We start from the raw sequence: 15,263 nt of genomic DNA on the forward strand, positions 1-15,263 counted from the left end.
ACTCACACCCAGAGTCTCCACCACTTACCAGTATGTCTGACCTACACAAAGAATAATTTATGAAAGGAAGCACTTGTTTCTTATTTGTATGTCTCTTGCCCTTTGATTCTAGCACCCCTGAAGCTAGACCTTACACCTTACTCTGTCCTGGGAGTAAACACTACTAACTATTACCACCATGCTACTCCTTATGTGGGTATTGGTCACAAACTTCCTTCCATAGCCTTGGTGGTACACTGCAGAAGTTTTGCCTATTTAGCATAACAGGCTATTAAGTGGGATTATTTCTGTCTCAGTTTTGGTGTAAATCCTCAAATCTGAGAATAATGTGGCCCAAGTTCTAAAGCAAAGTCTAAGCCATATATGCTGCACTTGAAAGAATTACCCTAGTTTCTCCAGCCTTTGCCCCTTCATCAACTTTGGAGCACAGAATTTTGAGGCCAAAAATCCTGATAATATGAAGTGTCTTGGAGAAGTGTGTCAGTATTCTAAGCTCTAAGGAGGGAATTCAAGGGACAGAGAAGGTTTTAAGACCAACACTCTGATCTTGACTGGTATAGGACTCTCACCAGGAGAAATGTGATGATGAGAGTCTGGTTGAAGGAATGCCTCAGAGAAAGTATAGCACATTGGGAAGTAACTGCCTACCAACAACAATGGAACAAAGACATTTATGGAGCAGATGTAAATTTTGCAGCAATAAACTAGCCTGGGGATGCATTTAGCAATATTCCACTCAAGGAAATCACTTTGGAAGACCAATTTCATCTAAACGAATGGGCCACAGGAAACCGAATGGAGGAATGGAATCTCATAAATAGCTAGCCAGAGAGGACACATCAGTCAGTTTTAGATATTCTCTTACAGCAAGGGCCACCTATGCCTGATCACATCTTTATGAAGACAAATTCATAAAGCAAGCGGGGAAGCAAGTGGGTGAAGAAGACAACCCCTCTCACCCACTGAAATATTACCAATTTGAGTCAGACCCAAGCTGCTGGAAAGTAGAAATTAAGCTAGTTAGGAATTTAGAGTTTTGATATTACTTGTACTGGACCAGTCTACCTATTTTTGAAGAGTGCTCAGAAGTTAAATAATCAAGTTTGAGAGTCATCACAGGTATATTTTAAAAATTAGTTGTGAAACTGAAAGAACAATGGCTGAAAATGAAGTGGGTTATTGGTTACTCTTCCAAAATCTAATTTGTTCAATAAATCAGCAAGAAATACACTTTATTCAATCCTTTTGTATATCTACATTTTAGCGAAACTGGAACAAGACTTTTCAGTATTTAGTGACGCCCCTATTGATATTTTGTACAGATTAAGTAATTTACAAGGATTGGCTCATCATGTTATGATAGAACTTTTAGCATTCTGCATTCTTGCCCATTAAAGACAGTCAAGATCCCCAGTAATTTTGACAAATGTTTCCTTAAATGATACCCCCACAAATTGAGAGATACCAACTCAGGGTAAATGAGGTAATATTCACAACATGGGTATCTTCAAATGACACAGTAAATCCCCAGTAAGGTATAGCAAAAGGTGAACCTTAGATGGAAAACTCTACATTCCCTTTCCAGTTAAGATTTTAAACATTTAATAATTTATATCTCAGTAGCAATAAAAGAAGAATCCGTTGAATCTGATCAGTTCCCTTGGGATGCACTATAGCCCTTGAAATGGACCCTAAAATCCAAATTTGACTGTAGAAAAAATTCTGTGTTAGAAAATTTATGAAGTAGAATCTAGAATAAATTCCATGTTGGAAAATTTATGGCTCTGCCTCAAGGCCCAAACATAATACACTACAAAAGTTTATGATCCCAAAATATTATCTGCAATAACATGGTGAAAATGAAATCCAAAGATAGTTATAAACTGTGCATACTAGCAAGTTCTGTTTTATGAAAAAATTATATTTGTTACAGATACTACCAAAGAATTTCAAACCTATAAATAGGAAGTAGTGTCTAAAATACAGCTCTATAGGACATTTAAGGATTTATGATGAGATTTCTGGCAACTGGGACCTGCAAAGATATTATGGTCAAAAAATGGAATTAAAATATAAGAATTAATTAAGAAAATGAAAATAAAATACTCCACACTGTGTCAAGAATGTCTATGTTTCAACAAGCCAACACACACACACACACACACACACACACAACTAAAGGAAGAGAGCACAGAGGAAGAAGATTGGATGAAAGTAAAGGAAAAGAAAGAGAAAAATGATGGGGGGAAGATGTTTGATAAATGGAGGCAGAGGGAGGTAGAACCAGTAACTATACATCAAAGAATTAGTTACCTCTCTCCCAAGAATTTGAAGGATGACCTGCCATCAGTTATCAAGCAATGAGAGTTTGAAAGTAAAGAGGAAGATAAGCATTGGCTATATTGAAAATTAAAATGGAGACAGCCTGAAGGGAAGTAAAACCATAGATACAAGCATTCTATGCAAAAAGTTCTTAAACCAAATCACTCAAATGTAGATAGACATTCAAAGGTAGACATTGCAAAGTACACTTTAGCCTCCAACATTTCCTCAAAACAGCAGGTTTATGATGGTTACTAGAAAAAATGAGTAGATACAACAGAAGTATAAAATAAGTGGACCAAGGAAAATAGTTCTGTAAATTGGAGCTTTATCTATAATAAACACACTATGGTTGAATGTATAGAGACTTATTTTACAAAGTAGAGACGTGAGTTAATTAAACTGAATGCAACATTTAAAACAATATTACACAAATAATATAAAAATAAAAAATCTTAATAAAGTGTTCCTTTAAAAGTACCCATGGTTTATTACTTGGAAGAAGAGCATAAGGAGACACCCTTCATTATACTTAGCGTACTCTTGTCCCATTACAAAAACAAAACAAAGAAAAACAAAACAAAAACAACAACAACAACAAAAAACCAACTCTAGAAAAATAACAATGAAAACATGATTTTCCATTAAAATTTTAAATAATGAAATGGGCCACCACTTTCATTCCAAAATTGAGAGTGTAAGAATTTAGCCAGACTAGTTGAACCAAAAATGAAGAACGGTTGCAAATATTAGTCAATTGTTTTTTTCTTGTTCCCTGTTGACTTCTTAGACATGACCCCTAGATTCTTCTCATTTACCAGCAGTAAATTACTGCATCATATGACAATTCTCTTTTTAATGTTTTAAGAAACCTCCACACTACTTCAATAATTTTATTAAATGTTAACAATGGGGAAAAAGAATTGCTAATGCTAATTAAGCACTTACAAACATTCAGCAGAATTCTAAGCACCTTACATGTATTAATGTATTTAATACTCAAGTGGCTTCTATGAGATTGATACTATTAACCACACCTGACAAATGAAAGTTGAGAAACCTCAGCTACCAAGATATTAAAATAACTTGTCCAAGGGTATGCAGCTCGAAGAAGGAAGAAGAGCCAACTTTTAAACCTATGTAACTCTTCACTCCCAACGCAAAAAAAACTGGTGATGTGCTTGTGTGTCTAGTCAAATGAGACATATATTTAATAAATGCCTCTTTAATTCATAAGAATGAGCTTAGAAGCTTGGTTTGGGAAAAATCATTAGGAAATGAAAACCCTCAGAGGATGAAGAGTGCTGGCTTGGAGAAGAGAGATGCAATGTATAGAATAAATAGAAGGCTCCTAGGATGTGTGGGAGATTGTGGTAATGTCACTTCTCATCAGATATATAAGGTCTGACACTTCCTTGCTTCTAGCCAGGAGGTACAACAGAAAGAAAAATAGTATCAAAAATGGAAAATACATTTTTGGGAAGATAGATGGTTATTTGGAGGCATAATATTATAATATATATTATATATATATAATATATGTCTATATATATAGACAAATCTGGGTCAGCTAAAAAAATAAAAGTTAAAAAATATTCTAAAATTTCTTATTAGAAATAAAATTTTTGAGAACTAAAAGCCCATCCTAAAACATTATCTCTGTACTATGCTTTTATGCAGTTGTAGCACATACAAGCCATTTGATGGCCTCCAATATTTTAAAATCTCTGATAAATTTGAAATTACTAAAGAGGATAGCAATCATTTCTTTCTCATTTTACAATTCTATAAATTGCTCCCTAATTCATCTTATAAAATTGTACTGATAGAAAAATCAATTCTGTCTACAATCTTATTAAATTAAAACCTTTGAATTCTTTCTGTTGACTCTTCAGTTTTCAAATTTTACCAAATGTAACATTTGTTTATATTTTATGCCTTAATATAGATATTAGTTTGCCTATGAATATTTTAAAGGTGCACTAGAGAAGAAATCTACAAAACCCAAAATTGTTAACCACCAGAAAAAATAAGTAGGTAAAACACTAGGTTGATCAACCAATATTTTGTTGACCATTTGCTAACTGGACAATTTTATGAATAGTTATTGAACATTTTCTATATGCTAGATATAGAATGGCACACAAGATTATGGAAGGCACGGTGGATCATGCTTGCCAGGAGAGGTCTACAGTAAGCACACAGTCATCATAGCAGCAGGTATATGGCAAATACCACAGGAATGGTATAAAACAAGGCAGAATGAGGGAGGAAGTCATTTTTGCTGGTAGACAAAAATAAATGAAGGCAATCTGGGGCAAAGGGAAAAAACTAAGAAATGGAAAAGGCGGAAGAGCAATTTTTCCAGATTCGCTGAACTACAGATTATTTTTTGGAGAAAATAGAAGTGTAAAGAAAAATGTAAGCTGAATCAAGGCAATAAGGGACTCAAAGGCCAGTCTAGAGCTATTTATTATTACATAGATAAAACATCTGTTTGACTGATCTTTCTATCCAAATAGTTGGCATTATCCCAGCATTTGACTTGGAGTTTTAAGATTAAAAAAAATAATAAGAAGAAAACATAACCCTTTCGGTGAAAGTCAAGGAGTATCTGAATTTGACATTGGAATTGTTTTTTCCCCAAGGGGAGAAGTCTTACTACTATTCCTTGAGACTTAAAAAGAGGCCACAGTTAAGAAAGTGAATTTTTTAAAAGTCAAAAAATCAGAAGCCCTACAGCATAAAATGGGTCCACTCCAATTCTAATTTATACAATTTTATGGACAGTAATATTTTAATGGCCTATAAAGTGCTATAGTACCCTCACCCACACACATCCGAGATGCAGTATCATTGCATTGGCTCTTTCTAAATCCGTATTTTAAATGGTAACTGCACCTTGATGTCCACTGAACTTCCTCTGTGGTTCAAGAATCTTTATTTATTATTGTACGCACTTAAATCTGTAAGCTGGAAAGTCGTGGGTTCGATCATAAATTTAGGAGTCATGAATTTGTAGGCAGTCTAAGAGTTCAATCATAAATTTGGGAGTCATGAATTTGGCATTGGTTTCAGTCTTACCAAAATGTATCTTCCGAACTCTAATCCAGTGACATCATTGTGGCCTTCAAACCTTAATCCCTGAGCAGGCGCGACTCCAACTATAAACACTACGAGTTTTTCACATTTTTCAACTGTAAACCCCACCTAACCAAGAGTTTGGTTACAACTTTTAGTGTATATAAACTCAGATTTTAATTCCTATAAAACAAAAATAAAAATTCTTCAAGCATTTTTTTTTTTACATACTTTAGTATTTTTCTCTTTCTTGAGTGGGTCATGAGTTAAGGACAATCTGTCACCATAACTTTGAACTACTTGATCTTGGTATGCTTTCTTGGTCTAGTTTTAATGTCTCTAAAACCCAATTTCTCTTGTCTTCTTTAAAATGGACTAATCTCCAATCATCATGGAAATCAGTCAAGTAAATGAAAAATCGTAAATTACATGGGGACTACTAATTCACTCAGTTTATTTGAAAACAAATGCCTGGGGCTTCAAAGAGAGGCAACTGCCTCAGCTCCAATTCATCGTACACATCGACCAATTTAACTTGCCAAGGAAATGATAGATGATTTAACAAAGTGAGTGGTCATTGTGACATTCTATTCCATCCACAGACGTGTTGGGGGTGGGAATGAGGTGGGTGTGAGGGAAGGATAGAAAAAGTCTGGAGCATTAATTCTAAATCATGGTTTTTATGAAACACTCAAGTTAGTTGCATTTTACCCCCTAAGGAAGTATCATAAAACAACCCCAACATTTTCAAAGTTGAAAGCTTTCAATTCAATTCTCTTTTAATTATACATACTACAAAGCACTTTAAGGAAGTTGCAAATCCCCAAGGGCTATGAAATATAAAATTAGATATGTGCCAATCAGAAAATAATTGAAATTCCCTTATAGTTTGTTACATTATGAAAACAAAAACCCTAAGTTTTCAATAATAACAACAACAACAAAATGAATTCAAGACATAAGTGACATTTATCTTACAGGCATATTGTGGTTTCTAGGTGTAAATTACATTCATCATATCTATATCATGATATATTATGATGTGAGAGGTAGATAATATTGTTCCATTTATCAAAAAAAGAAAACAGAAGATGGGAAAGATCTAATGATATATTCAAGGCCACACAGCCAAGCAATAGAAGAAAACAGATATCCATAATTAATACAACTTTCCACTATAATTCAATAATTACTAAAATGGAAGTGAGGAAAAGTGTAGGAAAAAGAGGTATAAAATATTTTATAGACTCTAAGATAATATTCATTAATTTATTCATTTAAAAATAATTTCATATGTTAATCTGCCCCACACCTTCTTATGAACTAGTGAATAAGGTAAAATAAAAAATAAAATATAGTTGACAAACATAAAATTTTTAGAGTGGCCACTAGTTAGATGAAACTAGTATTTTCACATGATTTTGCCTTCATACCATGTATAGAGTTGCTGAATTCTTCTCTCCTTGCCACCTTTTAAAAGTTTTTCAGAAGTATCTGGGATGAGAACTTCAAAACAAAATTCTATCTTGACAAAGTTTAGCTATGAGGGAATTCTCTACCAATTCTTACCTCAATATCAGGTGATTTATTCAAAATATACCAATGTATTATTGGGCCAGATTACTTTTTTAAAAATTTAAAAATTGATAATAGCAGAATCAAGTTGAAATTTTCACTCTATTTTTTTAAGTCTCAAATTTTGGATGGATATAGTATAGATTGGCAAGTGTAGACCTTGCCTAAGGGGTAATTTGGAAAATATTCCTGAATTCTTGTATTGATGTACAGGAAGTAGAAAGCAAATGTCAAATATAAATGTAAAACAGGACAGAATAAACTATTACAGCAGACCACGAAAGTGGCTCAGTTCAAACGGTCTTGTCTGGGAATTTTGTGCTATCCAGATGGGTCAATTTGATACATGCACTTATATACATCCTACAAGAGTCAACTAAAGTCTCTTATAACTGGAATGTATCACAAGCTGACAGCTTATGAAATACCAAAGTATTGAAATACAAGCACAGTGTGATGAAAATTAGAATAACATACAAAAATCAACTTTAATTAGTTGTGCATTAATTGGATCCAAATTAGTTGTATACTCACAAGTAGAAGCATTTGGATGGATGATGCAGACATCCGTTCGAGTATGGGCAAAGGCAGAAAGATAATTTCATTTTCGACTGCTTTAGGAAGGAAACAGAGAAAATATGGCAAATATGATAGGCTAATTAAATAAATTAGATATTTGCAATTACTGTACAAAAAATTGCCATGTTATTTTGGCCATTTCGAAAACAAAGCAGAAATTTTTTAAAAAATGAAATATGAAGACAATGGATTTTCTAAATATACATGTAAACTAGAGCCTTGGAAATGAAGATTAAAAAAATAAAATGGAAAAAATATAAAACAAGGCAGCTGAAGATCTATAAAATTTTATGTATAAATAGAACCTCTATCTGCTGGTGGCAGCAGTCATGTTAACTGTCATAAAACTGAAACGATTGCTGAAGAAGATGGTCACCCTTAGCCAAACTGCAAACAATCAGGTAAATTAGCAGGAAAACCTGCTGCTCTTTGCCTCCTTGCTCCCTTCCCTCCTGCTCACTTCAGAAAAAAAAAAAAAAGTGTACAATTGTCACAGCACATGTCTCAGAACTTTGTTCTACTAGTATGACTTTTGTGCTCTTCTGTTTCTGGTCATTGTACATTGAATTTACACCCGGACCAACAGAGCTGGATAAAATCCATTTTGTTAAGTCCCTTCATGTTTAGAGATCCTAAATAAACTACCTTCAACAGACTATTCCTGTGCCTGTGTCCAGATTTAAAGCCATGTAACACCTGGACTTTGTGAGCTTAACCTGCTGTGACAAATAAAAATAAATAAGAAAGTTTCCCGTAGTTGACAACCCAGGTGGAAGTTTTACTACAATTTCCATCAGTCACAGGGGCAGGCTTCAAGTGAAATAAACTGTATTTACACACAAGTTTGTTCAGAGAAGTGGCTGTATTATAGCTTTATTCAACCTCTGAAACTTGCAAGAAGATACACAGATGTAAATAAACTGAAAATAAATCCCCTTGTCCACTTGAAATTTTTATTTATCTGTTTACATGTATTTTTTCTACATCTAAATAGCTTGGACCAAGTGAATTTTGCCCTAATTCAGGGTACAAGATCTGGGGACTCTATGTAGAATGACATAAATGCTTTGGAGGGGAAAAAAAAGCCAAGTATTACACATACTGTCTCAGAACTACATCTCACATTACATTGATTCTGTAATTTAAGTTTTCCTTTTACTTTGATTTACTGAACTGATGGAGTAGGGGAAATGTGACAACATTTTTAAAAATATTATAGAAAGACAAAAAAAAAATCCTCATGCAACAATCTAAGATAGAACACCAGTTAAAGAAACCGAGTCTAGGGTTTAAATCAAATCTAAAAAGTATTTTTTTAACAAAATAAATTTTCCTAAATGTATGGTATGAAAATCCAAAATAGGTGAAAAACAAGATTTATGAGAGAAGATTTTCAGTAAGATATAAAAATGTGTTCTAAAGCTACCATACTTAATAAAGTGTGGTGATGTGGACACAAAAATAAAGCCAGACTAGAGTTCTAAGAAACAGAAAACGCTGCCAAAAATACAAATGTTGAATATGAGAAGGACGGCGCTTGAAAAAAATTGGAAAAGACTGACATAGCCATTAAAATAATGATGAGATTTTTCGGGAAGAAATGAAGTTCTATCTTTGCTTCTACCACAGGTCAACAGGGTTTGTTCATTGTGGATGGTTTAACGATCTTACTATTTAGGAAGGAAAAAAAAATGTAAAAGATCAAGAAGAAAATCTAAATGAGTATTTTTTCTGACATTAAAGTGTAGAATGTAAGCATAGAGGCTAAGAAAACTATCATAAAGGGCAAGAGAAGAATGTGTTCACAACAAACAGCAGAAATATCTGAAGCAGAAAAACACAAACACAAACAAGATGAGAAGAAAATGACAGATCAGGAAAGCACGACAACACACAGGGTTGATTAGTGGTCACAGTCCTTAAAAGAAACTATGAAGAAACGAAAAGACAGACATGCTAATGAGGTTATACACAAAAGACAGGGACAGACAACGTAAAAAAAGAAAAGAGAAGCAGTTATTCAATATACAAAGTAAGGTTCGGTTTTACTTTTAATCAGAGAAATATAGATTTCTCATTTTATCTTTGGAAAATCTAAAAACATAATACCTGGTGTTGTTGGGTAAAGCAGGCACTCTCAGATACTACAGTCAGGAGTGTAAGTTAAAGCATTTTGAAAAAATAAGTTGCTAATATGAATCAAGATCCTTAAAAATGTCTATGCCTCCTGGCTTATCAATTCGATATCTGGGAATTAATCATGGAATTAATTTGGAGATACACACTAGGATTTATGTATAAGGATGGCCATAACTGCTTTATTTATAATAGGAAAAGTAACTTAAACATTCATTTAAAAAGATGGGCTGAATAAATTACAATATATACACTCAACGCAATAGCCTACAACCATTATAAATCAGATCTTCAAAGAATATTTAGTGACATGCAAATTCTTATAAGAAATTCAGTATACAAAACACTATATATACCTTGATTCAAATTGTGTCGTACACAGACACAAATGCAACAAACAAAGAATTCTATACCGAAATATAAGAAAATATTAACATGGGTTAAGTATCAACCTTGGATTTTAGCTGATTTAAATTTTCCTTTTCACATGTTTCTGCATTTTTCCAAAATGTCTACTATAAGTGCACATTGCTTTTCTCATAGAAAGACAAAGATAGTATACAATTCCATGTGTTTTTTTTTAAAGATTTTATTTATTTATTCATGAGAGACACAGAGATAAAGAGGCAGAGACAAAGGCAGAGGGAGAGGCTCTGGGACAGACAAAGGGAGAGGCAGAGGCTCCATGCAGGGAGCCTGATGTGGGACTCCTTCCCAGGTTTCCAGGATCACACCCCTGGCTGAAGGCAGGCGCTAAACCGCTGAGCCACACAGGGATCCCTAAAATTCCATGTTTGACCACAGCTTCATCCACTATGTGAACTCAGCCAGATCACTTAATCTTCTTTTCTTTTCTTCATTTACAACCCACCATCCCAGCTATACTTTTCAGAAGTAGATAGATAGTGTGTTTCACAACTTAGGAATAAGAATAAAAAGATTACACATTTTTAATGTTCGTCATTTCACAAAATAAGAGGACATTTATTACTCATCCCTGATGCCTTCCTGAAAAGTAGAAACAAAAGCTCAAAATTATGGCTTAGGTTTTATAGTCAACAGAATTATTCTGTAAGGTGTACCTAACTACAGTTCTGCACTAGGGTTGCTGATGGCAAAATGCTTACATCATCCATCAATTAATAAACTAAAACCAGGCAGAAAGACTCTTACAGTGTTGGCATGAAAAAGCAATCTTTCTACTGTGTCCTAGATATTTTTTGTTAATGTGGAAGATAAGCACTTTATTAAGGAAAAGCTCAAGTAGATTTTGGCATTGCTTTTGGTGATACATTGTTTCTGAAATATTAGATCATGATTGATTCTACTTCTTAGTCAGGTGGCGGGGGTCTTGGTATGTGGTAGTCCCTCACCATTCTTTGCCTATTTCTAACCAATGTGAAAGTTAAAATTATTATGTTGGTCATCAAAAAAGGGCCAAATAGGTGATTGGATGCATGATATATATGAGGTATACGGAAACAGGAAGAGCAAGGTGGGATTGCTGTGTTTCAGACTTGCCCTTGCATTTAACTGGAAGAAGAATACTATCACAAGTGATAACAGCACATAACATTATTTTACACTAGTGAATTTCCATCACCTTAATAAAGAGTTGTATGCTGAAAATTATAAAATGTACCCTTTCATTATACTGTTCCAAACTGGTGGGGTTTTTATAATATTGAGGGGAAAATATTAACTTCAGTGGTCATGTTTTTAATCTACCAAGAATCCTCTTATATTTGAGATCAAAGGATCTACTGTTGGACAGGAAAAAAAGGCATAGAAATTTCTAATATTTACATTTTTTCAGTATTGAATTATAGCAGCTAAGTTTCTGAGGTTTTGAAGGTTCACTAAGTTTAGATTTCAGAGGCTTTAGAATGTTAAATGTTCACCGTTGTTGAATATTTAGCCATATTCTACCTTCAGTAAAAATCGGTGAGATGTTTTGCATGGAAGAGGAAAGAATAAGCCACTTCACCATCATCACCCTTTGTGATAGCTTGCTGTTTAGCCAGTAATCAACAGCAGGAATTTCTAATAGTAGTAACTTATGGTGTCAGTTGCAGCCTGAATCCTACTCTGGTGTGCTGGTCCTAGTTGGTCATCTTTGTTTTTAGAAAGATTAAGCAATCTCTAGAAAGATTTATTATTATGATGTCAACCTCAAAGCATATTCTTTGATGGAGAAATTTGAAAGAACAGAAATAAGTTTCATATTCTATGATTCTGGATAATACCCCTCTCCCACTTTAAATCACCATATTTCTTAATATGTTTTCTGGAAGGTGAGACAAAGCTTCCCTAGGGAGTAACCAAGGTGATCAGAGTACCAATGTATTTTCAACACAAGCAACAGAAAGTTCACTGGATTTCTTTTCAGAAGCTCTTCTCTCATGGCCTCCTCCCTCTATTTTAGTGAAGGAAAACAAATTCTCCTCTGGGGATTTCCTACATGCTACTTTCCACATCCCAAGCTTGACTTAAGAACAAATACCTATTTGCACAGAGTTACACTGTGTGTAAAATTTTATGTTACTATGTACTCAGCTTTCTCTAAAAGTGTAAGCATATTTATATTGCAGACATCTGTGCCTTTTCTTATATATAGGTAAAGGCAGCAGAGGGTTGTATTTGTTTTTTTGTTTTTGTTTTTGTTTTTTTTTATTGGACTTCAATTTGCCAACATATAGCTTAACACCCAGTGCTCATCCCATCAAGTGCCCCCCCTCAGTGCCTGTCACCCAGTCACCCCTACCCCCCGCCCACCTCCCTTTCCACCACGCCTTGTTCGTTTCCCAGAGTTAGGAGTCTCTCATGTCCTGTCTCCCTTTCTGATATTTCCCACTAATTTTTTCTCCTTTCCAGAGAGTTGTATTTGGACACACCTGAAGAGTCTCGGTGTCAGGTAATGGCAAGTTCAGAGCTAATTTGCTAAGCACTTTAATTGGCACATTCAATAATAATGAAAAAATTTTTTTACCGTTTATCATTATTGAGTTTGTTGAGAAATAATCGGTCATGTTGGGAAAAAAACATGGACATCAGAGCCAAGTATTACTTTAACTTCATCTCAGCTCTAATTTACAGTCTCTGTGATGAGATACATGTTACTTAATCATTCTGATCCTCAAGTATCTCCATCAGTAAATAGCCACATTTTGGGGGCAAGAATTAAATGCAATAAAGGATGATAGTGTGATGCAAACATACTATACACTCAATAAAGTAGGGGTGGAGTTTTAAATGCTTGGCGAAAATACACTAGAAAATATAAAACAGGCTATGCTTCCTATCTACTGAAAGTCTGTTCCCTTCTTATCCAAAACATTCAGAGCATGCAGTGACTTTTAAGAAAAGTAGTTTGAATGTTCAAATTTTAAATAATTGAAATCTAGAACTGGCACTTCTTTTCCTCATTTTCCTTATTTGTAGGCTGACATTCAATTATTTAGTTTTTATTCCTTTAACATTGTTTTTTGCCTCTAGACTGTAAGTTTCAGGAAGTTAGGGACCAGATCTGTTTTCTCTTCATTGCTTTCCAAGTGCTCAACACACAGTAAGCATTTGACAGGTATGTGTTGATTGAATGAATGAAAACTCCCTAAAGAGAGTGAGTGGTGAACATGAGGAACATACTACCCACGGCAATGACCTTCCGGATTCACTAAGAGCTCAGTAGAAGACCATGGATCTACAGGTAGAAGATAGTCCTCTGTATCATTTGATCTCTGCTCAGTCCAGTAAATCCTTATCACTGGTACAAAATAATACATCAAATTAATTTTATTTTGCACTTACAAGTGACTTTGCTACTTTATTCCAGAGTTGGGAAAAGAAAAAAAAATGTTCTTGTCTATGGAAGTCATGGAAGAGGCCCAGCCTCCACCCCATTATCATTTGGTTGCACGGGAGATCTCTGTAATGAGCCCGCGGGAGGTATCAGTGACATCTCAGGAAAGAACAAGTCAGATCTCCCTGCTCTACGGAAACATTAGGTGGCCAGGGACTGGGGAACTGGGGCAGGGGTAGTTTAGCTTTATATTTTACTATCTGCCACTTCTTTTGAACAGCATGGGTGGTGCTGGGGCCTCTGGCAGTGTTCCCAGAAGCACTGGCCCCTGCCAAGCAGAATTTGCACCTTCACAAGTGCTGATTGGCTGTGATAGAAAGGTATGGTCTCCTTTTGGAAGCAGCTTTCTGGGAAAGATATTATACTTTCAGTCCAGGGGACTCAAAGAGAGAGGAGTATTTGTCCTGTACTAGTAGGCAGCAAATAATCTGATTCTTTCCTCGTTACATCTGTTCATTCTACCATTTGTATTTTGAAGACTTAAGTTCCCTAGACACAGATCATAGAAAAAAATAATAAAATATGAAAGAAATAAGGTTTCCCTTTTTCTTTCTCTCTCTTTTTTTCTTTTTTACAGAGTATTATAAAAAGTTTGTTTTCCTGGCTAACAGCAGCAAATGCACAAAGCTTTCTTCGTTAGGGTTTGCTATTTAAACCATCAGCTCATTCTGCAAGAACATCAAACATATGTCTACCAGATGCTGGGGAACAGCACGGTCCTAAGGATCTGACTCAAGTGAACAATAATCTGTGGACAGCGGGTGTGAACCTGAGCTGGGCCAACACCTCATCAGACCGAATGGCTAATTGATTTCAAAATTAGACTTGGTATTTCTGAACAATAATCTTAAAAGGCAGCAATAAAATACATCAGGATCCTTTGAGCTAGCCAAGCTTTCATCCAAATGGCTTATTACAAAGAGCTGGCACACCTGAACTTTGGCACAGTCAAATAAATCCAAAAACAGCAAATGGAAACCACATTTGGCACTGGAGGTTTGTCAGGAGAAGTTTGTATTCATGAGGAAACATGATTTTTTATTTTGAAAATAATTTTTAGGTTAGTGGCAGGAAGCAATTCATTGAATGTGTTTTACTTTGACACCTGTGATTTATGCAATAAAATATGCATAATAGGTATCTGAAGACTTTGGGGTGTCACATAATCTTTGGAACACCAGGAGCAGCCAGGGCACAGCAAGGGTTATAGTAGTTCCATTAGCGATAACTTAATCGCATGTGTAGGCCTACCCCTTTGAACTCTGAATAGCTGTTTTGTGGCATCAGGGTCCTAACAGGTTTAAATCTGACTGCACTGCAGTGACAATAAATTATACCAACTATTTTAGAAATGCTTGGAATCTTATCTTGCCTTCAGAGTGAGCAAACTAAGATTACGATCCCCGGTTGAAAATAATGGCATAAATTCTGGGAACAAACATCTAAGATTTACACAGTGGCAATGGTATATTTCAGTACTCTTCTCTTGAAACATTTTATTAGAAATCCTACAGATACATATCGAAAGGCCCTTTAAAAAAAGAAATGAAAAGAAAAGAAAAAGAGGCTTTACAGTGTTGAATAGGATACATCTGCCTGGATAAAATGGATTAAAGAATTGACTGGTTGCATAATCCCTGTAAAAATGTAATTCTTATTTTAACTTCCTGGCTATTTTAGGAGAAACACTTCTGGCATTTTCTTTACATGT

Source organism: Canis lupus, chromosome 24 (genome assembly GCF_048164855.1).
Source record: "Canis lupus baileyi chromosome 24, mCanLup2.hap1, whole genome shotgun sequence".
Classification (NCBI taxonomy): Eukaryota; Metazoa; Chordata; class Mammalia; order Carnivora; family Canidae; genus Canis; species Canis lupus.